The sequence below is a fragment of the Pholcus phalangioides genome, unplaced genomic scaffold (assembly GCF_987345545.1).
Source record: "Pholcus phalangioides strain wild (caught in Gottingen) unplaced genomic scaffold, Ppha-v1.0 ptg000015l_1, whole genome shotgun sequence".
Classification (NCBI taxonomy): domain Eukaryota; kingdom Metazoa; phylum Arthropoda; class Arachnida; order Araneae; family Pholcidae; genus Pholcus; species Pholcus phalangioides.
In genome coordinates, this window is record NW_028301608.1 from 96,148,238 (window position 1) to 96,173,998 (window position 25,761).

General features: G+C 35.3%; 1 protein-coding gene across 3 annotated transcripts in view; it reads right to left on the minus strand.

Annotated features, from left to right (window-relative positions):
• The window catches only part of LOC149077109 (putative G protein-coupled receptor No9), a 198,411-nt gene that overhangs the window by 123,450 nt on the left and 49,200 nt on the right, over nucleotides 1-25,761 (minus strand). For 2 of the 3 annotated variants that reach the window (XM_089244835.1, XM_089244834.1), the window contains exon 1: nucleotides 221-530. The exons of the other annotated variant lie outside the window; for it this stretch is intronic. The gene's annotated coding sequence lies outside the window, so the exon portion shown is untranslated. Of the gene's footprint in view, nucleotides 1-220; nucleotides 531-25,761 lie in introns of those variants that run through there. 3 annotated transcript variants of the gene reach the window in all.

Consider the following 25,761-nt stretch of genomic DNA (forward strand, 5'->3'; position numbering starts at 1 on the left):
ATATAGATTCATCATAATATAAAAGAAATATATATATTATATCTTGATAAGTATTTATATTCCACTGTCTAATTATCAATATTTTTTGAACCAATTTATTATCGGATTATTATATCAGATTGATTGAGAATCTATCAGTAAGGCAATAATGATTACAAAATTGTTCTAAAAAAAGATAAAAATAGATGTATTGTAAAAATAGATAGATAAAAATTCTTACCTTATATATGCAACGGAGAAGGAATCTTGAATATGGAAAAAGAAATCAAAGTTTTTATCTTGGGATTCACTAAAAGTGACGCATACAGTGACGTATATAGACTCTGAGGAAAAAGTTTTCAAGTGGAGCGTTAAAGAAACAATAATAATAATATTTCTTCGTTGCCGTGTTTATATAATATCCACTGCTGTTCCGAGTAGATCCCAGAATCGTTTCGTCAAACGCTTTCAATTGATAATGTATTTTGTTTAATTTGTTTATCGGTTGCGAGAAAAGTAAAGTTGCGTGTGTGTGTGTTGTCCCAGAGCGATCGCCGAAGAGCTTATGGTGACTTTTACTGACGCTTCTCGGAGAGGTCCCACCTTTTCTCCAGAAAAGCGACCTTTTCCGTTTCGCGCGCCTGCGCCTTTTGAGGCCCAGAAGTGATCGAGCGCGTTTTTAGGGCCACCAGACGAAAGCCCGAATGGATTTCTTTAGAGCCCGGTTGCGAAACTTTTGTTTTGCCTTCGATTTTCACTCCTTCTTGTTTCCCGTAACTGGGGAAGTCATTAGATTAGGCTTCCGAATTGTTCTGTGTTTTTCATTAAAAAAAATATTATAAATTTGGAAATTTATTTCAGGAGAGAAATACTGAAATCAATACACGTGGGGGAAAAGACAAAATACGATGGTACTTCTTATGTACAATTTTCCGAATTCCATCAATGGGCTTCAATTACATTTGAAGAAATTTGGTTTTTTTATGACCTTTCAAAAATGAAATTTTCGGAAATTTTATCTTGATTTTCAGATCTGGAATTTTTTCCCCATTACCCTATGAACAGAAATAAATTTAGAAAGAAAAAAAGTTTTCTCGCAAATTTTTTTTGTTATATGATACATGAGGTTTCCCAAAATCATAATTTCTAATTATTTTAATTAAATTTTAGTTGATTTATACGATTTAAAAGTTGATTGATTTGAGTTTACATTAATTGCAATGAAAACTTGGCTGAATAAATTGTCATTTTTTTGTAAATTGGTCACTTTTTGTAACTTTTTAAACTTATTGTTTTTAAGTGCCAGTTATGAGATATAAAACAATGTGCAATATTATATATATTATATTATATTTTATATTATATTTTATATTATATTTTATATTATATTTTATATTATATATATTATATTATATTTTATATTATATATATTATATTATATTCTATATTATATATATTATTATATATTTCACCACAAATTGGAAGAGAGGTTAATATCGGTCCTACAGGTGTCACTCATCGAGAGGTTCCCTGTAATAATGATGATGATGAGTATTTACGATGAGGCTCTCATCATACCTTTTACAAAGTATTTCACGTGTAATGAAAAAAATGACTGTAAAGTTAAAATACGACTTTTTTTATTTTCTTTAATATCAACAGTGATAAAATTAATAATTAGTAATTAAAAACTCAATATTATATCAATATAAATGAAATTAATTATTTCAATTTTTCATATTAATCTTATCTACTTTCGCGCCTTACGTAGATCCGTACCTTTACGCAGTTAAATTTTTAATGGTACAGGGTTGACGAGAAGTCCTCGACACATTTTGGAAATTAATAAAGAATCGAACATTCGACATTAAAGGGTTCCGTTTGCACTAAAATACTTATCATGGCCTAGAGATTTTTTTTGTTTGATAACTCAAAACAAAAGTACAAATTTTCCCTCATATAGGTTTCACTGTAGTATTAAAACTCGACATAACACATAAAATACAGCACAAACATTATATAATTAATGTTCATGACGATTTGCGTTACATGAAACTATCACATTCGAATATGAGCGACCTTTTTAGCTTGGGCTACATCTAAACAGGTGAAAGGGTTGAAAAATGATAGTTTTATGCAACAAAATTGTCTTAAACATTGATTATACACTGTTTGTGCCACATAATATGTGTTGTGTCGAGGTTTTCGTTGTACAGTGCCACCTGCGAGTGACTTTTTTTTTAATTTAAAACTCCTGAAAAAAATTCTGTACCATGATATGTATTTCAGTGAAAACCGCACCTTTTTTTATGTTAATTGGTTGATTTGTTATTGATTTCTGAAATGTGTCCTCGACATTTTCTATGAGGCTCTCTCTTAATATCTTTTGCAGCATTATTTCATAATATGACTGTAAAGTGCAAATGTGAGAATTCTACCGATTTTTGTTTTTAAATATTAATAGTAAAAAGAATTGAAATCAACATTTAGTAACTGAATTAACAGTTAATCTGAATGGAATTAGTAACTAAAATATCTCTGATTAATTTTCTGCACTTTCGTAATTTTCAAACTTTTGAACAGTTAAGTTTTTATATAATTGAAATTTACGTGTAAAGAAAAATTGCGTTATCTTTTATTCTAATTAAAAATAATTGTGGTAAGCAATCGGTTGCCGCAAGTTTTGATGTGAATACGTTTTCTTGTGCCTTGAGTCACGTGACAGATACTAGCATAATGAAACTAGGTCTATCATCGTCTTTGTTTTTGTAATAGCTAACAAATGATACCAACGTCGTGTGTTTTCGTTGTGAACTGCTCGAGATACAGCGGAAAACAATTTGTTACGAAACAAAGGTTGGTGCCCATAGGGCTGTGCGGCAGGTGCGACCGCGTTTTGGGTGGGAGCAGGGAGGGCAGCATTTACGGTAACAATAATTTCTTTCATAAAGTCTGAATTTTCATAATTCCTGTAAATATGCACACATTTCCATCTGGAAAGAAATAATTCTGGAGTTATTTCTTTGATAAATTCTGAATTTCCACCCTGTCTAGAATTGGTTTCTTTTAAAAATAAATTTTGCACTTCTAGCAATTTTGAAATTATTTTTTTCGTTTGTTCTGAATTTTCTTTAATTCTAGTATTCGGAATTTCCATCAGTTCCGAAACTATTTCTTGCATTTATTGTGAATTTTCATGGTTTTTCCTTTTCTGAATAATTTTGATTCCCTTCTCTCAAGAAGAAAAAAATCGAGGTTAAAGGCACCCCGCTATTATTTTCGCATCGGGTCGCGCGTCTGGTAAGGGCGGCCCTGCTCGGACATTCATTCGATACCCGAGTTCCTATGGGACAATGTGCGTAAATGACCTTATGTGATAGAGACTTGGTGTCGCTCGATTCTGTTGGTAAGCAGTTGTAAAATTACTAAAGAGCTATGATCTATGTTATTAAAAAAAAAATGGAAATTTAAAAAAAAAACCATTAATAATTACATAACTTTCTGATACAATTTAATGATTATTTCGTTGAAATTAAATTCATAATCGATAATCGTGTGCTGTCTGCATCAGAAAGATTGTGTATTCGTGTGATAAATCAGGAATTAATAACTTACCCTCAAGATAAATAATGTTTATAATAGTTTAAAGTTTGTAGAAGCTCAAAAATCCCTGCTCGATACAAGATTCTAACTTGAACCGATGTTCGATATATATATTAGTTCCGTATACTCATTCAACGTTGATGAAGTCTTTGATATCGAAAAACGAACATCGTGTTCGGCAAAAATTTTTGTCGACTTCCTGCCAATGTTTGTTCAATGGAAGAAATCTTGTCCCTGAAATATTGTTCCGATAGTTTCTGTTTGTTTTCTTTGGCAGAGAATCATCGGAAATTCAATATCCCATGTACACTTCTTATTTCTTTTTTCCTTTGTCTCCATTATTTTTCTTTATCCGCAAAGACTCAAAATAGACCAACAAATCACGAACTTACGTATACTATAACCTACGATATATTGATATTAAGGATGGGGATCGAGATGTATATTCGCGGTAGTTTAAAATTAATAGATACGGATATTTATGGGGAATAACGATTGGGGTGATGTATTTTTAGACTGTATATTATTACGGTGAACCAGTACGCTTTTGGGAATATAGTGATGATCCGATTTATGCGATTTTCTGTTTGAAAATGTCTGTCTTGAATTCATCACATTCCGTAAACGTTTTGAGATTATAGCTGATATGGAAACAAAGTTGGGTCTTGTGTCCTTGTCTGAACAGAACACAAATATTAGCTGATTTGGGTAATTAAATTATTTCTAAGTTGCTAAAAGTAGGAACCGGGAAAGCGGAGTTTAAGATCTACACTTTGCCCCAGAAATTTTTAAATTCGATTTGTACCTTGGAACCATTTGGAAGCACGCCTTCCATTTTTGACGAATGGCTTGGTCACCATTTAATACATAGTTTCCCAAACTTTTTGCTTCATCACCCTCTTCTTCAGAATTTTTTTCCTCATCGCCCCCCCCCCCCGAACTCAAGCAAACCTATAAGATCCTATGTTACACATGTGGCTTCTATCGCCCCCTCGAACCATTCCATCGCACACCAGGGGGTGATATTGTCCACTTAGGGTAACGCTGATTTAATACACTGGGTTCGAAATGATGCTATAAAACATTTACTGATAATGCATCCGGTTACTCACCTGAAACGCAAATTAATTTGGGAAAACTTTACTTGACTTTATATAAAGAACGAAAACTAACAAAAAGATGAACCAAAAAAACCAAATATTGCACTACAATGACTTTCATTTGCATATATTTTGGCGCAACTTGAAAGTATAAATGTGAATATTTTAATTTCATGCATTTTGATTGAATTTTTTTTTTCGGAAAATCGGTGTTTTTCAGCAATGTTGGTTCCAATCAACCACTATTGAATGTATTTGTATGCGGAATTGCACCCCGACTTAACACATTTTTAGTGCCGGTCACGTCTATCGCGTATCACAGGGTTTTACTGTAATTTGGTTCTTTGTTCTTTATAGTACAACCTAGCTTCTTCTGAGGTCCTGAAAATGTGCAACCATACACTAGATCAGTGTTTCTTCAACTGAGGCCATTTGGCTTCTTTAGTAGTGCTCCCTGTAGCAGTGGAAATTGTATTCAGATGTGAAGAAATAATGCTTCTCTAAGAGAAATATGTGGGGAATTTTGATTACTTTCATATTCCAGCAGCGACGCCTATAGAATCAGGGCCATTTTAATGTATAGAGATGGCCCTTCTAACCATGACCCTTTATTATGTCCATGGTGGGGGGGGGGGGGAGAGAGCTGCAAAACGAGATCTAGTACCATGTTTTTCGAGACCAAGTATGTTGATGTGTAATCTAGTGTTTCTTAGCATATGCGTCGCGATGAGCAGGAAATATTGATGTGTGTACCTATTTATGCTTTGAAGTAGTTCTTTAAGAATGAACAATATCTCTGATTAAACTTTTCTAATGAGCCGCAGATGAAACATCATTAATCATTACACTTCGCTCACAATTTAAAATATAGTTTACAGCACTGAAAATCAGATTGCTTATTCGGTTGTCCAAATAACATGACTTTTTGCCCGGGGCCCCTCACATTTAGATGGCCCAGCATAGAATCCCACAAGAGGAAATAACTAGGAACTCTAGAACTCTAGAACTTGGGTATGGGAATCGGCCTCTCTTTGAAAATGTTTGCTCACTATACATTTACTCAAAAAAATCAAAACAAAGAATCTCAGAATCTATCAAAATACCTTTCCAGTTGTTGATTTTTCAGAGGTGGTTTACTTCAATCACCACCTACACTTAAACCAGAAACGGCCAGTTACAAGCTGGACTGGATATTCAAAAGCTTTCCGTGTAAATGCAAGATCGTTGCTCATAAATATTTGATCATTTCAATCATTTTTGTCACACCACGGTCATTTTCTGCACACGAGGGCTAATTAGACCGGGACCTACAATTTATTGCCGATTCCGAACGGCAGTCTTTTTATACTCACCGAGAGATTGGTGCGTTAACCCCTCGGAGCGGGACTCCCTGCAGTAGCAATTTTTTTCTATGGTCATGTCGCTGTTTTTGTTGTGACCCAATTATCGCTCCTCCGTTTAGGAATCACACATATCTCTCGTCCATAACGACCTGGGGTAGCCCAGGTCTATAAGATACTCGTCTAAAGTACCAAAGGATGTATAGATGTGTCGGGAGTTCGATACCAGCTTGTCAGATACTTTCCTGATCATCATAGATATTAAACCATGTTTTTTTGGAAATTTTCCTCATTTAATAAATATACAATTATAATAAAACCTCTTGTAATATGACGTAACTCTCAATTTGTCTGAAAACTTTGCTTATACACCATTTTATATTTTTCCATTTATAGACCACTTCTATTCCTATTTTACCATAATATAAGTGTAATTCTAAGAGTGTAATTAATAAGACTGTAATTCTCTTGGGGTGATTTAAATGATACTTTAAAATGAATTTACTATTTTAATCACGAATTCGGATTATGTTCGAAAAAGATCCCAGCCTGTTTAAAATATTATCACACATCTCTAAACGGTCATCTACCTCACAACTATACATAATGTTTTTGAACAATAAGAATTTTATACTGATATACGGTCCTTGGAACCTATAATTCATGTTTAGTAAAAACGGAATTTTTTTTCTCTATATGTGAAACAAAAAAAAAACTCCATTCTCTTACGACCAAAACTGACAAAGTAATGAACTGCTGAATTTTTTTTTAATTTTAGGGATATTCCTGATTTGAAAATGTCCCTTGAAAGATTTGAGACCGTATAGGCATATATGTCAAAGTAAAACAATATATTTTCCGGATTCTGACAAATGATACAGTCGGATCCCGTTTTAACGAACAACGAAACTCTCGTTCTAACGAACACTTTTCTAATTCGCCAGATAAGTTTACATAGCAACAATGAAAAAGCCTGGAATTTCTTTATAACGAAATTTCGTTTTAACGAAGTGATTTCTCCGGACTCTTGGAGTTCGTTATAACGGGATTCGACTGTATATAACAAACGTACAGTAGTGTCTGGGAAAATTTTAATTCATGAGAAAATTAAATTTATTAAAAATCATCAATCATTATAAGATAATCGGTGGCAACATTACAAACATATTTGATAATTAGTAGTTTCCTCTAAGATACGGTTTAGTAATTAGCTATAAATAGTAGTTTTCGCCCAGTACATTTGATTTGTCATTATACCTTATAGAATTTGTGTTTATTTTTGTAATACACACACACACATAAAACAAGAGTTTACGCTATAGAGTTATTTTCTCAGTAATTTTATTTCGTACAATACGCTATACTGCGTAGAAACAATCAATCGATGCGAAAAGCTAAAGTCGGAAATTATTTCTATTTATTTCATCGAACATACGAATACCTTTCTAGAACTCAGTTAATACCTTAAAGTCACGGGACTGGAAAATTTCGGAAGGAAAATCCTTTATAACTCCTGTTTAATCCCTAGAAAATGTATTATGGAGTAACAATAGGGAGCATCTGAGTATCTAATACTTAAATCGCCGAAAATTGTTCTCTTGGGATGAATATTTGATCATTAAGATTAGAACTTTATCCCACCAAATACATTATTGCAGATGAATTTTTCTGAGGGGGAAAATGTGAATTTCCATGGTTATTGTTTTGGAAAAGGCTCTGCCGCGTGTGCGCAATTACATGCGTAACTGAAAACAGCGTAATTGAGTGTGTAATATTTCGCGAATATTTAACTGAATTATAATTCTCTTCTGAGATATTCCGATTGGATAAAATTTTTATATTTAAAGTTTGTCACAAATTTTATCTTTAGAGAATTGTTATGGCCTTTTACAATTGGCTGAAGTGAAATGAATTAAGAAAAGAGAAAAAATTCAACTGTCGTTGTGTGGGGAATCGAACCCACGTCCGGGTGAGTGCCCTAGACCACGAAGGTAACGTACATCTCAATCTTTCCATGGAACTCGTGTGTACTAAACGGAACCATTCAGACCTAACTCAGGCCAAACGCACTGCAAATTGTGTCAGCAAATATCAACGTGGGGCGAGACTTTTTAAATGGGAGATCGACTCGCATTTACGCCATGAAGTTGGGAACCGCAGAAAACCAACTTCTGCTGATCACCACTGCGGCGATGGTGGGGTTTAAACCCGGGCACTCACCTGAAAAATTGGAGGACGTTGGTTCGATTTCCCGCAAGGGCAGATGGACTTTTATCTTTCCTAAATTCCTCTTCAGTTCAGTCAGTCGTTAAAACCCTTCATATCAATAGTGAAGAGCGGCATAACACATCCTAGAATAGAGAATCCTTCATTAACAAGACGAATTATCTCGTCAATGCCGGTGAGATGGTCTAGACGTGTGGATGACTCTCATGAGAAGGCATCAGTTTATCTCACATTATAAACGTTAAGTACGCGCTCGAATCACATGAATCTTCAAAAAAATCCACTCGTTTTCTAATTCCTCACGTCTGATCTGGAACATAGATGGATGCGGTTCTTTGGCATGAAGAACATTCTTTCTAAACTAATAATTAAGGGGTGACACGATCCCAGAAGTCGATTTTTAAAAAATGCCTTTGAAAAATGTTGTATTCAATTGAAAATAAAATGCAAAAATTTTTCGGTCGATCGGTTAATTTATTATTTCAAAATAAAACAACTAATGAACTATAATGTAAATGTTTCATGCAAAAAAAAAAAACACATTTTGAACGCAATTTTCTCAGATTTCAGTTTTTTGAACTAATCCGTAAAATTTAAAATATAAATTCTAAAATTTAGCAGAAAGGTTTATTAGACACGTGTTTTAAAGTAATTGAAAGGATTCGCGCACACACACACACACAATCCATAGAAGAAGAAAAATCCCGTTTTGGTATAAAGGAGGAAAACACCTGTAATATTAAGTACAGGGTGTTTCAAAAAGAGTCACCCGATTTGAAATGCGTATATTACGAAAAATATTGAACACATACACACTTAAGATTAATTTTATATATATTATACATGGCAAGTCATAAATGTTTTTTCCAAATTAAAGGTGCTCAATGTCTCCACGTTGGGACGCACGGCATATGTCTATACGGTAGTCAAATTCATATTTAACTTTTGCAAGCATGTTTGGATCCACTGCGAGTGGATTTCTGTGGACCACTTCCGAAGCTCTGTCGGATGCGATCCACATTTTCGTCTGACATGCGGGCACGGCAAGAGAATTTTCTGTACACAGACAACCCATGTCTCGGAATTATTTGTACCATCGCCTAATGCTCCGAGCGGTAGGAAGTTCAACACCAGGGTATTGTCGACGAAAAGCACGGTGAACAGTTTTTACGGACTCACACTTCGCGAAGCTTAGAACACAAGAAGATTTTTGTTGTGCAGTCGCCATCTTCACAAACATTGAAGTGCGGCTGAAGGAAGAGCGTCAGCGCTATCTCTTTGCAACTGCGTGGGAGAGAAAAACACGAGATTTTCCTATTTCTACCTATACATTATTTGATCAACACAGATTAAAATGCTGAATAGTTATGACTTGTTTTAAAATCGGATGGTTCTTTTTGAAACACCCTGTATTTTGAAACCAGTTACGTGGGAAAGAAAAACTTAGTACTGTCTTTTTTTATACAAATACAAACACAAAGTCCACAACAGGCAAATTGCTCAACGAGGTGGCTGAAAAACCGGTGTGGACCGAACGGGGCGTTTTTATGCGGGTTTGATAAAACGAGACATACGGTCATCGTACTTACTACCGGATATTTCTCATGTAGTTATCGATTGGTTATTGTTATCAGAAATCCCGAGTCTCGATGTATGATCACGTTAAGACGTGCACTGTACTGTGAAGATCTTGCAAGCAAGATTAATAAATACCTAATTCATCAAAAACTAATGATTCCTCGCAGATAAGCTACTACTCAACCCGTGTCACGGGGAAAGTTCCAAGACCGGGGAGACCAGTGTTTTACCAAGGCGAGTTGGCGAAAGCCTGAAATTTATCATTAATTAATTTATTAATTGCTTTAAAGGTCATACTGTACAGTGAAAGCCCGTTATATTAGTGAATCAATTGACCATCGGGAATTTATTAGTTCCTAACGCTTAAAAATAATACTAATATTTTTCATTTATTGTAATTAATTAATGAATTCATTAATTAACCACAATTAACTTATTATTTTATACTTTTGAGTAAGTAGGTGTCGGGTCAGGATGCACTTGATGCATGGGATAATTATAATTATAACTGTAATAATTGTATACTTTTAATTAGAAATTAATTTATTTTAGCGTTAAGAACTTACACAAATACAAATACAACGTTACGACAGGCAAAATACCCAACGAGGTGACGGAGTAAAAGATGCCCATAACAAAAATATGGATGCCATATATTTCAAAAATACAGCAACCCAATTAAAAATACAATTACAGACAATATATATATACATGGCAAAATATTATACAATGTGCTCATAAAATGTATTTATGCTTGTCTTATTCTGAGTATGGATAGCTTCTCGATTTACCCCCAACATGCTTATCGTATTTCTTTTTAAACGTATCAATTGTGTTAGAATTTACAACCTCCGGGGTTAAGCTATTCCATTTATTAATAACCCTATTAGAGAAAAACTCCCAGCGACACCATAACCTACAGAATTGCCCCTTACGAATCGATAATGGTGTCCCCTTAATGAGTTCATCAAGGTTAATGGATTCATTAAAAACGGACTTTTATTGTTCGGAGTAAATTAATTGGAACAGGAACTAATAACTTCATAGTTGTTGATTAATTAAATGCTAATTATTAAAGAACTATAATTATTAAATTTTTATAATTACTAATTTATTTATCAGCGGCAGGAACTAAAAAGTTCATGATTGTAAATTGATTCATTGAAAAGGGGTTTTGACTTGGCAAAATACGAAATGAAAACGTTTTCTAGCGTATTTCGGACTTTTACCAACTCTCCTTGGTAAAACCTAGATCTTACAGGTAAGATCTTACTTTAACCGCAGAAAACTAACTTCAGTCAAACCCCACCGTCGCCGCAGTGGTAGTCGGCTGAAGTTGGTTTTCTGCAGTTCCCAACTTTGCGGCGAGAATGCGAGCCGATCTGTCCATTAAAAAGTCCTGCCGCAGAGAGCAACAGACCTACACAACGGTATAATTATTCATTCATTACACTTCACTCACTATGAGTAGAGAAAAAAACTGATAGTTTAAAAAATTGATTGCAGATGGCAGCACTACACATAACAAGCATTACACAAAAACAAACTCCACGGAATGTTCACTTTACGTACACATACATTCCAACACGTACAAATTCGTTAGAAGTTCCGCGGAAGAATATGAACGAGGTGCATGTGTGGTTCAGTAGTAGTAGTAGTAGATCTTAGTAGTGCTCGGGATTTTACCGTAACAAATGCATAACAATTCAATTATACACACTGGCAATCAATTCACCACTCATTATATGATAACTACATTAAAACATCTCGAATTTCCGGGAAAGTTTTCTTAGCGAGAGTGCAAACAAGAATTTATGCAATCAAATTCTACGTAAGAAGCTTTTCTCGGTGTTTTCCAGTAAATATTAGTTTTCCCGGAGAAAATTCTAAAAACGGGAGAGAGAGTTAAAACATTTTTTCTTTTTACTATTGCGTTATTTATCTTTTTTTTTTCCCCGGTTCCTAATCTTCTTTACACTTGGAGTTAATGTTTGTAATTACGCGGTCTCTCTTCCCCCCTCTTGACAATGATCGAAGAACATCATCAACGTGTAGACTGCAATTTAAAACTTAAGATGGAGGTGTTTCTTTTCTCTTGCTGATGTTAAATATTTGCCGATAATTCAACATCTCTCACACACACACAACGTGTTTCCTGATGATAGCGGAAACGTCTCTCCGAAATGTTCAAAGGCGCCGCGTTCATTGATTTTTTTCCGTTTTTTTGCACAATCGACCTGAGGCATTAACGCGAGAGAAATTGATCTCTTCCTTATTATTTTACCCGGAATTCCGTAATTTTTTTCTCCACTTATTTTTAGCAATCAATTCATTTTAAGCCGCTTTAATCTCTAGATTACGTAATCCTTGAAGGAATTCAAAGCACCGACTTAAATTTTTACTGAATAACATGATAGAGGGGGGCAGAGCCCTCCTTACATGTCGGAGGAGGTTTTTGTTTCATGCTAATTTTTTTTTTTTTGCTGATTAAAATGATTTTCTAGGGCAGGGATTCTCAACCTATGGGTTGCCGGGGCTTCCGATATGGGTCGTTTAGATCAGCGTTTCTTAACCGTTTTTCGCCCGTGGCCCCCTTTGAAGCATATTTTTTCTCGTGACTCCCCTGTCTCACCCAGTCTTCGACCTGTCATCTAGAAGCGAGATCTTTTATGCGTATTGAAATGATGTTTTTCAGTGAATTTATACTGAATGAAAGTTTTGCAAATAAGATTGGCCTCCAGACCACTGGCCTAGAATTTATTGAGCTCCCCGCTAATCCGAGTTTTGTTCAGGACCGTCTCAAAATCATGGGCCCCCAGCCAAAGTGATGCTATGGTAGTCCCATACTTACAACCGGAAATAAACAGCCTGCATAGTTCCTACTTATTTTCAAAATTTATTGTACTATAAAAAATATCATAAGGTGGGATCACTTATGGACATGAGAACCCAGGGCATGACCCCTCACAAGAGTTGGGAACCTCCTAGGGAACCTGCTGCAACATGTAGGTGGTGAGGCCCGGGTGGGTCCATGCCCTAAGACGGCCCAGGTTTTGTTGGATTCTGTAAGTGTATAACAGTTTTTATATTAGTCACTAATATAAAAACATTATTTCTTCACACCTTAATTTTTCTTCTCAGCTCTCTGCAGTCCTCCAAACCACCTGTCATGGCCCCTTTCTAAATTTTCTTCCGTGGCCCCCCTTGAAGTATCACAATACCACTAGGGCGGCCATATGACCCCCGGTTGGGATCCACTGGTTTAGATCAACTAACAGAAAAAGACTATGGAGTTATGAGTCCCGATTCAAATTTGATTCGCACGGGCTTCCGAAATGGGTTGTAGAATAACACATTTACAGAAAGCGACTCTTCAGCTATGGGTCACGAACAAAACTTGATTCGCAGAGGCTTCCAAGAAGGGTCGTAGAATTCCACTGACACACAGCCAACGACTCTTGAGCTATTGGTCCCGATTCAAAATTGATTCGTAGGGAGGGGGGGGGGGCCTTCCGAGACTTGTCGCACAAATACACTTGCAGCTAGGGATTCTTGAAGCTATCGGCAACGACCCAAACTTGATTCGGAGGGGCTTTTGAGACGGGTCGTACAAATGTACTTACAGGCAGGGATTATTGAGCCATGTATCACATCGTAGACTTGATTCGCTTGGGGTATCTTATATGAGTCGTCGACGTACAAACCCCCTTACAGTCCTGTTAGAAATGCACTTATTGCATTACTGGTTTTACCAATTTCAAAAATAAATAGTCCCATGAGTCCCGAAGCTGATCTTGTCGTTGATTTTGAGTCGCGGCTGAAAAACGTTAAGAACCCCTGTTCTAGGGGAATTTATATAAAAATGTGTTGAAAAATTCATTCCCATGTCTCTGGGTCATATCTCTGTCAACTATGGCCGGACTCACAAGGAAAGGGTCCCAGATGTCATCCTCAAAAATTATGAAAAAGTTTAAATACATTCATTTCACCCAGAAATAAATAAAAATAAGAACATTAACGGTGGAGTGCAATTATTGAAGCCGTAGAAAATTATTAAAAATAATAACAGTTGAATACGGGCGCAGTAGCCCAGGTCGATAAGATATTCGCTTAAAAGTATTTTTGAGTGACCCATAATATTTCCATCGGACCTTTTAAAATATTTTTGTGTGTATTTAAATAAGTAGAATCAGTGGGGGTTTTTTTTCAAAACGTTTAGAAGACATCACCTTGGGTCCCTTTCCTTGTTATTAATTTAGTGCACAAGTGAGAGAACTATATTGAGATCCCCTTTTTTCAATATAATGAGAGAGATATGATAGGGATTAGGCCAAGATATTAACTCATTTTTGCTCTAACCATCAACCGATTAAATTCAATTTTGGGGGAAGGGGTGCTTGCAGTCCTTGAAATTTTGTCGTTACAAGCAATGTTGATGTTTTCCAGGACATTTTAAATACGAAAAATGCAATCACATGCAATTTTATGCAGAAAATTAAATTATTTCACAATGATAAATTGAGGTTGACCATATTTTATCGAGGAAAAACAATACGTAAAGTTCGAATCAAAAACATAGGACACGATTTCCTTTTTTGCTAAAAACGTTGGTGATTGCCGTTGAGAGTCAATTATTGCCTATAAATAACTTACTCTAGGCTAAGAGCATGTAAAATATTACAGAAAGTCTTCAAGAAATCTAAATTGTTTTAAGAGAAAAAAAAAGGAACAATTTATTTGGAATATCTTCGAAAACGGATACAGTAACGAAAACTGTGTCGTTATATCTTAGGTCGCTGCATATTCATCGACATCATAAGAGAATGGTACATTATCATTATTCTCCAGAGTGATCATTCGGACCACAAACTATTGATGTTATTGACGCCGTGTCGTTACAGTCAAGTTCGTTATAACCGAGCTAGACTGCATTTAAAATTTTCCAATCTCGTTCAAAAATTTGGTAATCAAACCAGAAATAATTACGCTGAGCTAAATGAGACTGCAGACGTGTTTGCGAAAGTAAACACTTACAAGAAAAAGCAAAAATATATTCGGGGGCCGTTCAAGTATTACGTAAGCAAATGTTTAGCCATTTTTGATTTCCCCCCCCCCTGTCAGCAAAACGCTGATCTCCCTCCTCCGCCTTGTCAGCAAAATTTCGTCATCAGTTCTGACCCTCTGAATCCTAACTGATATTTTCATAAAGGGTGGTTGATGACGTAAGCATTATCCAAACTCCCCTTCCCCCTTGTCATCAAAAGTCAGCAAATCGGAACCCCCCCCCCATCGATGATGACGTACTACTTGAACGGCCCCTCGAAAAAAAAACCTATCTGTTTAATTCGATCATTTTATTTAGTTTTTTAAATAATATTCATAATTATGTATAATATAATTTAAATTGACTATCAATTAAAAATAAATTCCACATTTACATCATAGTAATAGAACAGTCCATCGAACGCGAATCCATTAATTTCTAAAAAAGCAGCGAAAAAAAGTTTAATTTACGATCTTTTTTCTTTTTCATGTAATAAAATAATTAAACACATGAATAACTTGTTAATCAAGAAACCAACATATGCTCATTATCTCCAGCTGAAAAAAAAAATTTAAGCATTCTGTAATTAAAAAGATTTCTCAATTAACAAGTGGCGTAAGCATGAAAAAACAATAATACAGTAGATAGGGAATCGGATTTTTCTTTTGAACGCGTTTCGACGTATTTATATATAACTGTATATATAACTTCCCACGTTACTTCTTATCTTCGTTCATATGTAAATCTGATTACGATTTACTGAGAATTCCTCAATCTGCGTGTCAGTTGGTTAATTGGAACCAGGATTGGAAATCGGATCAGAAACTCTTGTAACATTCATGCGTGATCGAATAAATAGCATAAAAGGAAATGTATTTGTTGAAAATGCCACATGGTGTTGTTTAATTAATTTTTTTTTAAACGCAAATTTCTTCTTTTTTTTTAGGTTATGGTAAAGCAAACATTTTAATTATTTTTTTAATGTGTAAAGTTAACTATAGACGAACATAGAATGGGCGGGGTAGCCCAGGTCGATAAGATGCTCGCCTGAAGTACCAAAAGATGTTTAGAGGTGTCGCGAGTTCGATACCCGATTCGTCCTTGTCAGAATACTTTCCTGACACAGGGGTACAACAAAAACGATGACATTACTGCAGGAAAAAATTGCTACCGCAGCGAGTCCTCATCGAGGGGTTAGAGCACCAACCCCTTGAAGAGTATAAAAAACAAGCCTGCCGTTTGGAATCGGCAATAAATTGTAGGTCCCGGTCTAAAAAATTAGCCCTCGTGTGCAGAAAATGACTGTGGTGCGACAAAAATGATCAAACAAACATAGAATGAAATATATTTAATACAGACTGTCCCGTAAATACGTAATTTTTTTAATTCATAAAAGAGTATTGGTATATTTGAAAGCGGTTAACGAAAATGCTATTCCCTGGAAGGGAGATTCTTTTTTTTCCATCAGAAAAAAAATTAGTTCACATTTATGTCGATAGAAGGCACTGCACGAAAGGAAATCAGAGTCGAGCAAAATGTTGGTTTGTACAATTATAACCGGCAACCTCGCCAATACGAATGGAAATTCGATTTCACTCCTCCAAATTCCGTTGAGGAGTTAAAACTATTCTTCAAATTTTAAATAATTATTATTTTTTGCAGAGTTGTTTCTCATTGATAAGAAGAAAAAAATTATTCCTCGTTTTAACCAAAATACCCTTAAAATTTTCGAGAGGAATGAAATTACTCTTCAAAATTATGTTTTCGTACTATCGTCACCCCATTCGAGGAAGCATATGGTTCCTCCTCCTTACCAGATCATGACCCGCAGCCCTGTCTCAAGGAAGACATATACGCACGTGGTAGAAGAAGACCTGAGCCATGCTTGACAAACGCGTATGGTTCAGAAAAATGGATGTATCCCATTTGCATCTGCGGTCGGATACAGTTGGTTTGCCGTGGTTCCCAACTTCTAGGCGCAAATGCAAGCCGATCTCCGCATTAAAAAGGTCTCGCCACTGAGAGCAACAGACCTACACAACGATGCACTTTTTCAATCATTTCACTTCACTCATAGTTAGAAAAATTGATGAACCTCTGGAAAGCCTGGGGACAGTCTGAAGGGCATTGTGAGAGAAACTTCTATCGAGGTTGTTATATGCACTGTTAAGATTACCGTTATATAGTGCTAAGATTACACCCATTCATCAAGACTGAATTGGTGTAGGTGGTAGCGTATCACATGTGAGCCACCGTGTTATGGTTTCTGATTTTGTATTTCTATTACTGACTACAACGTCAAAACATTAATAGCACTATATTGCGTCATTACTTCGTCTAATTACTGTGTTTACTCCTCGGTGCTTCACATTCAACCAAAACAAATGCTTATTAAGGTTAAAACCCATTAAAATTTTTTGCATTTGCATTTGAGCACTTTATATTTGTTTCATTGATAACGGTGTATTAATCAGAATTGGCTAAAGAAATGCCTGACAATTATTTCGTCGCCTCGTATACGATCTATAGAATATAATATTTTAGTGAAGATAAAGGTCGGTTCGAATTTCTCATATTCCCACATGAAACACTTACAAGAAAAACAAGTTAGAATTCATGTTAGATATCCCTAGAATAAAATATTGCCCGAAGCTAGATCCAGGAATCATCTCGCGACACATAAGAAAGAGATTTATAAAAATCCTATGTGAAGAAGCGTGTGTGTGTGCTTTTTAACAGTATATACATTTTATATAGTATTTTTGAGGAGCAAAACACCGCATAGAGAAAAATAGATTTAGTTTTTTTTGGAACTGTTTGACGGAATTTTATTTATGTCAAAAAAAAAAGTTTTTTATTTTATAGTATGTTACTGCCAAAGCTCGTTGAAAAAGGCCAGTTCGTGAGGTGGCCGGCCATATCGCGAATTGGCCAATTTCGTTTTGAATTGACTCTGCCAATGTCTGAATTTCGTGCTTTGGCCAGCCAGTTCTTGAAGTGGCCGGGGATCTCTGGTCAAAGTCCGATAGCATAAGACATGATTCGTGATCGTTGCCAAGTTTGAGTATTTTTTCGTGATGATTATATTATACGAAGGATTTAACAACTGGCTGTTGCGAAGATATATTTTGGAAAGAGAGAAAATTCAACTGCCCCGGCGGGGAATCGAACCCACGTCCTTTCACCCTCGTCATCCTTGCATGAGTCGCCATCTGGTGGCACCGTCAGCAGTTGTGAGCTTGGCCTGAGTCTGGTCCGGCCGTCCATGTACGGTCCCTTTCAGTGTACACGAGCTCCAAGGAAAGATTGAGAGATTCGGTGCCTCTGTAGTCTAGTGCGTTCACCCGGAAAGTGAAAGGACGTGTGTTCGATTCCCCGCAGGGGCAGTTGAATTTTCTCTCTTTCCAAAATATATCTTCGCAACAGCCAGTTGTTAAATCCTTCGTATGGTAGCGGAGAGTGACGTCATCCTTGCATGATTATATTATGCCCACCTTAGATATGACAACCCATCATAACGCGGTCATGATGAGGTGATCTTTTTTTTCTTCAACATTTGGCCGAAAAAACTCTATATATTTGTTGTTGTTTTTTCTCTCAAATGTCTCTTCTTTTCTTTTTATTCTCTCGTCATGTGGATCTACAGATACTATATATGGGCATGTATAGCTCATTAGCGATGAAAAAAAAATAGATTTGGCGCCAACCGGACCATCTTATATGAGTGCATCGAACTTTGGCCAGGAATCTCCAGCCACTTCATGAATTGGACGGTGAAAGCTCGAATCATTTCTGGAAATCGGACTCAAAAAAGTGACCCGAGGCTCATTTAAAGATCATTTAGGTGACCTACGGCACATTCTCATTTCAATTAAGTTGTCCGCGGCACATTCTCAGATCACTTAAGCGGCCCGCGGCACAGCCACTGTTGTGATCAATTTGTCCCGGTTTCAAACTCCCACCTTCGCAACAGTGGTGGTCGGCTGAAGTTGGTTTTCTGTGGTTCCAAACTTCGGTGGGGGAATGCGAGCCGATTTCTCCTACTAAACGTCTCGCCACAGAGAACACCAGGCTTACAATAGTACAAATATTCAATCATTACACTTCACTTCTGAAATATAGATACCAGCACTGAAAAATCAGACACAACACTATATACCCAGACTGTTAGATGCACACACTTTCGACTCAATTAACTCGGTAATAAATTGCTCATGGGGATAGACCGGGGTTGTGAGCGTTTTGGAACAAAGAAAGCCCGAGGCACATTTACAGATCACTCAAGTGGCCTGAGACTCGTTTTTGAACCAGTAAAGTAGCCCACACTGTTCTAAAGGTTCTCGTAAGTGACCCGTTCGCGTAGGTAAGTGACATGATGTTGTGGAAGGTTAAGCATTCCAATAAGGGGCGGGGGGGGGTAGGTGTCAAACCAGCATCTTGGCGACACGCGAGAACTGGTCCTTTGGCGACAACGATATGCATTGTTTATTCAGCGGGAAATGAACGATTCACTCAACTTAGACGCAATACTTCTTTTTGCCTATCAAGATGTACTTTTGATATAGACCAGTGATTCCCAACGTGGGCGTTAACACCCCCTGGGGGGCAATGAAATGTTCCGGGGGGGGGGCGGTAGAAGCTACGAGTATAGCATAGGATTCTATGGGTGAGATTGCGGTGGAGGGCGCTGGGAGAAAAAAAAAATTTCTGAAGAAGGGGGCGATGGGACAAAAAAGGATGGGAAACTATGTGATATAGACAAACCAAACAAAAAATACACAAAAATACAAAAAATATATATATATAATAATACACAATTCCCACTTCAATTTTTAATAGAAATATAACACTATCCGGAAAATTCCATTAAACTTACATGTTCTAGATTTGATTCCTGTTCCAATCTATCGTGTTTATTAATAAGAGGGGAAACGTGATCTCAGCATTGTGTAGTATAGATGGCCGGAGCTCCTGAATATGACAAGTCCGAAAGATAAATGGTCGTATAATGACTACGTATACAGTCTCGCATGCTTTAGCCGCTCTCACGTTTCTCTTAGTGCTTCCGCCGCAGAGGTAAGCCATTCAAGTCAGACATTGAACTAACTTTATCATGGGCTCCATTAGATTTCACTCGTTCATTGACACTATATTTATTGATTTTATTTTTTTATTTTAAGCTTCGGGAAATTTAGAACCGTCCCGAAGAGAAATTTTCATTCAAACGATTGTTTCCAGATTATAATTATACCGTATGAATTGCGATACGTCGTGCTGTATTTCGACATTAACTTCTCTTTCTGAGTAGTATGAAATAAATTCAAGCAATATGTTTCACTGGAATGAAATCTTTCAGGAGTTATTAAATTTATGAGTGGCCTGTGGTCATTATTCAGTAGATCATGGAATTAAGTCCTTGTTTTTATGGAGTTTTCGTATTTCTTGAAGAATGTGGTGTTATTCCTAAGATTCAGACGATAGTAAGTCATTTAATTCTCGAATGTTTTCTTTGCCTACCATTAAATTCAATAACCATTGGAAATAATTTCGGATTCTATAATGGGGGTATTATATTCAAACAATCGCATATTTTGTTTCTCTCACGTATAACTTAGTAGCCTACCTATGTTAGTAATACTACAGAAACCAGAGCACGAGAAGTGAAAAGTTCCAGGATTTGCTTGTGTTAACGTTTACTCGCTAAGCCCCGAAAAAATAACAAGATCTTGCACATTTACTCAATAAATGTGCAGGGTTTTTATCAATAAGCACATCATATATGTCAAGTTTTTATATATTTTAGTACAGCAGAACGTCGATTAACGAGCTTACTTCGTTCCGCCAATGTGCTCGTTATCTGAATCACTCGTGTATCGAATCACACTTCCCCATAGTAAATAATGGAAACTCGGATAACTCGTTCCACAATTGTTATATATATATATATATAACATACAGTGTATAAAAGAAATACTGAATTTAAATGAAAAACTCCAAATTAAACCATTTCAAAAGCCACAGAATAAGGCAGCCAAGGCAGCTGTATACACATAACTATAAATTATACAAGTAAAATTAGAATAGGGACAAAAGGAGAAAATCAAAAAAATACAAAAATAAATGGAACAATGAAGAGGTCGTTCTCAAGGGGGACCCCCCCCCCCCAGATTGTCCCAAGAAGCAAAAATGTTGCTGATGATGATAAGCAAAAGAAAGGCATACAATTACCATCAGTTCCCCCGACATTTTTGTGAAAACAAGCTTTAGAAGTCGAAAAAAAGCAAATATGAGAAAATACAAAAACTGAAAAAAACTAGAAAGACGAAAACTACTTTAGAGTACCACAATATTTAATGGACACACACACATATATATATTGTTAAAGCTTCATTGTTTATATGTCAAAAACTGGAAACAATATGTATGAACACTGAAAATTTCAAAAAAATTTAGAATGAACATTCTATTAATTAATTTATCAAATTTAATAAAATTTATTAAATTAAATTTTCGCTGTTCATGTATATTGTTTTCAATTTCCAGTTGTTCACGTAATTAATTTGTTTTCAGTTTTTCATGCACAATGAAACTAACAATATTTTTTCACCACACTGCATATTACAACTGCCTATGGCGTTGGTGGGCGCGATAGCCCAGATCGATAAGATACTCGCCTAAACTACCAAAGGATGTTTAGAGGTGTTGTGAGTTCGATACCCGGTTCGTCCTCCCACGTACGTTCAGTTCATGTTTTGAGTGAAGCACGCTGATCGAAGACTGTACCCACCATTCCACAGTAAATGTGTGAGTGGAAGCTAACACCATCAGCTCATTTGCGATAAAGTGAAAGTAAATAAACAAAGCGCAAATCGTTTTGCTCGTAATGCGAATCATTACTCTTTAACCGAGTTAAGTTTTTTTTTCTAAATATTTGCTCGTTATGCGAATTCCTCGGTAACCGAAGTTGCACTGTATTGAATTTGATCGAATGTGTATGATGGACATTGGAACCAGAGTATAATGAAGGAAGGACCCCATTAGTTATGACTGGTGTAGTGTTTAAAAAATTCCCAATCCGAATTATTTTAATTTCATTAAAAAATTTAAATTAGCACACTGCATAAACTTCAAGATATATTCACTATATGTTAAAAAATTTTAATTAAAATATAGCAATATATAATTTAATACTACCAAAATAAATACTTCAATATGTTGCTATCTCAGTTTTCTCTGTATTTGTATCAATGACAATGTTGAGAAACCAAGTTTTTGTAGTATTTTTTTAATTGAATATATATTTCAAAAAATGGAAACGAAAAGGAAAAAAATTTATATTTTCTTTGCTATTTTAATTTTCATTATCGTTTTATTTCTTAGAATATAAAACTAATAAAATTTTATGCAATTTTTTGACGCATCTTTTGTTATTTTTTATCATATTTTTCCGTTCTTTTTACATTTATATAATCTCTCAACACACGAAATAAAAAATTCAAATTTCGATTCAAATAACAAAATTCAGTTTTTAAAATAAATGTTTTTCCCGAGCAACGTCTTTTAGTGCTAGAAGAAATCAATTCAAAATATATTACCTTAATAAACTTTTTTAATAATCACAGACGTCTCTTATTATTGCGAAATAATGAAAATTAATAACTTATTTTTTTATTATCATGATCCAAAGACGATTAGTATTTTATTATCGTTAAGAAATAATAACTTAGAAACAAACTATCCACTGTGTGAGTGAAAACAAAAACAAATTATACAACATTTCATAGGTGTGTAATAGGATATTTTTGTCTTTATAAAATTCGCCAACAAAGATCAAAATGAATTCGATGACAACGTCAGTTCGAATTGAAATTGATACGAACTAGAGGGAAGATCAATTCAAAATATTCAAATATGTATTCATATTCGTGTAATTTTGCGAATTCCTTAACTGACATCGATGCTTCTCGGAGAGTAATATGTAACAACTTTTCTGTATTTCGTAATAACCTGAGGGACTTTTGATGCGTGCAAAAATGAGATTGAGATATGCGAGCACTCTTATTCCATATCCCGAAGGGACGTGCACGTAGTTGGATCTATTACGTTAATGGTCGAACCTAATTCTCTCTCGGAACATGCAAAAGGTGAAAATCTCAGCGTGGGAGTCTCGTGTATATTACTCCCGAAATCTTAATAAATCCAGTTTTTTTTTATTATTATCGTGAGTTGTTTTTTTTGATTTGATGAAATGTTAACGCAAGTAGTCATTTCGGTTCAGATTGCAAGAAAAAGTGCGATATATTAAAATACAGTAATCTCGAAAAATCCGAATCCCGAAAGTTAGAGTTGCCAGATTATCCAAGGCGATGAAAATGTTCGAATTTTCTTCTTTTGAGACCCTCTTTTTCTTCCAATAACGAAACTTCTTTATTTTTTGTCCAGGAATACTACGTAGTGGGCGTACATATTCTACAGTAATTTCAGTTTGAAAGGGACTAGTTAGCCCCCCCCCCCCAGTCCTATAATGGGTAGTGGATGTAGCAAAATATTAGACTCACTTTAATGGACATACACCATTTTAAATTTCGGAGAGAGTCGTTGAGAAAATGAAGCAAGTTTAACCTTTTTCTTCGTAATGGTGGTTCTCTTCGTAATCCCTGATTGGTCACGTAAAATTATTGGGCAAACAGTGTAAAGCTATCAGTGTCAGCTTCGTTCACAATCAGTCCCATTCCCAACTTTTGTTAATCACTCCCTCATAACCCTTTTCATATTTGTCACTTTTTGAAACACACCGTATGGCATCTATATCGTATTCAAAAATAAAAATAGAGTAAGTATGCTAGTACTGCTTTTGCTTGTCATTTTCTTTTTTCGTGAAAAACTTCGTGAACTTTCGTGAATAAACTTGCAACATTTAAGAATTTTTTATTGTTTTTCGGATAATTCTCGAGTTTTTCGATAATCCGAGCTGGCTGCTGTCCCATCCACCTTGGATTATCGAGGCTCTACTGTAACATGATTTTTATTTATTGTGTATCAGCAGAAATAGGCTGAGCTCCTCTGTGAATTTAAACCAGAGGTGCACAACCTCTGGCACGCCAGGTGGTTGCATCTGGCAGCGAAAGATGTTCCATTATAAATATATATATACGAAAAAAAGCCTAGACTGACCACATTTCCATCACTAAAATTAGAGAAGATGAGATCCATACACGATAACACCAATTATCACAAAAAAGTTGTGAATAGTTCACATTGAAAGTTCACAATACAAGTAAACGTTATCAATTAAAAATTGCCAAATACAAGTAAACGTTATCAATTAAAAATTGTCAAATACAAGTAAACGTTATCAATTAAAAATTGCCAAATACAAGTAAACGTTATCAATTAAAAATTGCCAAATACAAGTAAACGTTATCAATTAAAAATTGTCAAATACAAGTAAACGTTATCAATTAAAAATTGCCAAATACAAGTAAACGTTATCAATTAAAAATTGCCAAATACAAGTAAACGTTATCAATTAAAAATTGCCAAATACAAGTAAAGTTACCAGTTAAAAATTGTCAAATACAAGTAAAGTTGCCAATTATAAATCTTCGATAATTAATTCCATCGAACTTCGAAACTTCTTACAATAATCAAGAGTCTATCCAACTGTGTCGAAGAACAGACCATCTTCAATTATAATAACTAAACCATATCAAAGGATATATTCCCAGAACTTTTGGATAAAACTTTCATTCAAATTCTCGTGTAGAAAAATTTAAATGCAAACGAATGAAGAAAGTGAACGGATCATATTGAAAACCAAGAACTAATTATTCTCCATCAAATAAATTGGATATTACGTCATTCGGGTGTGAATATTTAACAAAAGAATATTCCATTTCTATTCATCGAACAAAAAGCGTCAAATATTTCGGTTTTCGTCGAAATTTCGACTTTGAACAAACAGACAAAAAACGGAAATAAATATTTAGAAAAGAAGAATTTCATGTATTCGGGGTTTTTTTTTTTGTAAAGATTTCTTTTATGTCTCACTTATCTGAAAACCGCAGACGCAACGGATTGATTCTTTTATACATTGTGTGTTTTCTTTTCCGTTTCCCCACTTTTCTCTTCTGCAAATGATGGTTCGGAAAAATTTCTTTGATCGCCTTTATCACTAACAACAAGTGCGTGAAAAAATTGCCAAAAATAATAATAATAATAGCAACAGCCAACGTTAAAATTCTTGTAAGACAAGATATCGCAGTGTTACTAGGGAGGGAAGAAAATTTTAAAAACCGATTTTTATCCCCAATTTTTCGAAGCGGCGTGAAATAGAATAGCATTATTTTATATTTAGTGCATTGAAATACTGTATTGGCGTTGGTTATCATTTACATCATTTTGAGAAGAATTGCACTTGTTACTAATGCATTAGATCGAGTTCGTGTTCAAACAAAGGCAGTATCAAGTTTTCATTTAAATGTGGATAATTTTGTTCTTAATTATAACCTATAATAATAATTTCTTGCATAATCTCTAGGGCTATATAAGGAGGACTGTTTCATGAAGCACCAGAGTCGACATTATTACTTACCAACTATTTCTTGATTTTAATCGGTTTTCTAGCTTATAGATTACAAAAAGATTATAAAAATACCACGCGGGCATAATAATTGATACACTAAAACGACGCCATGAACGAGAGATCACTCACTTAAAAACAGTAGAATAGGCGATTAACTTGTAAGGAAAATGCAGAGATGTGAAGAAGTAGCTAAGACGCCATGAAAAATCAATCAAGTACAATCTTTACTTCAAAATATCTAAGCACAGATGTCAGCACTAGCAAGAACACGAAACAAGCACAACTCTTACAACATTTATGCGTTAG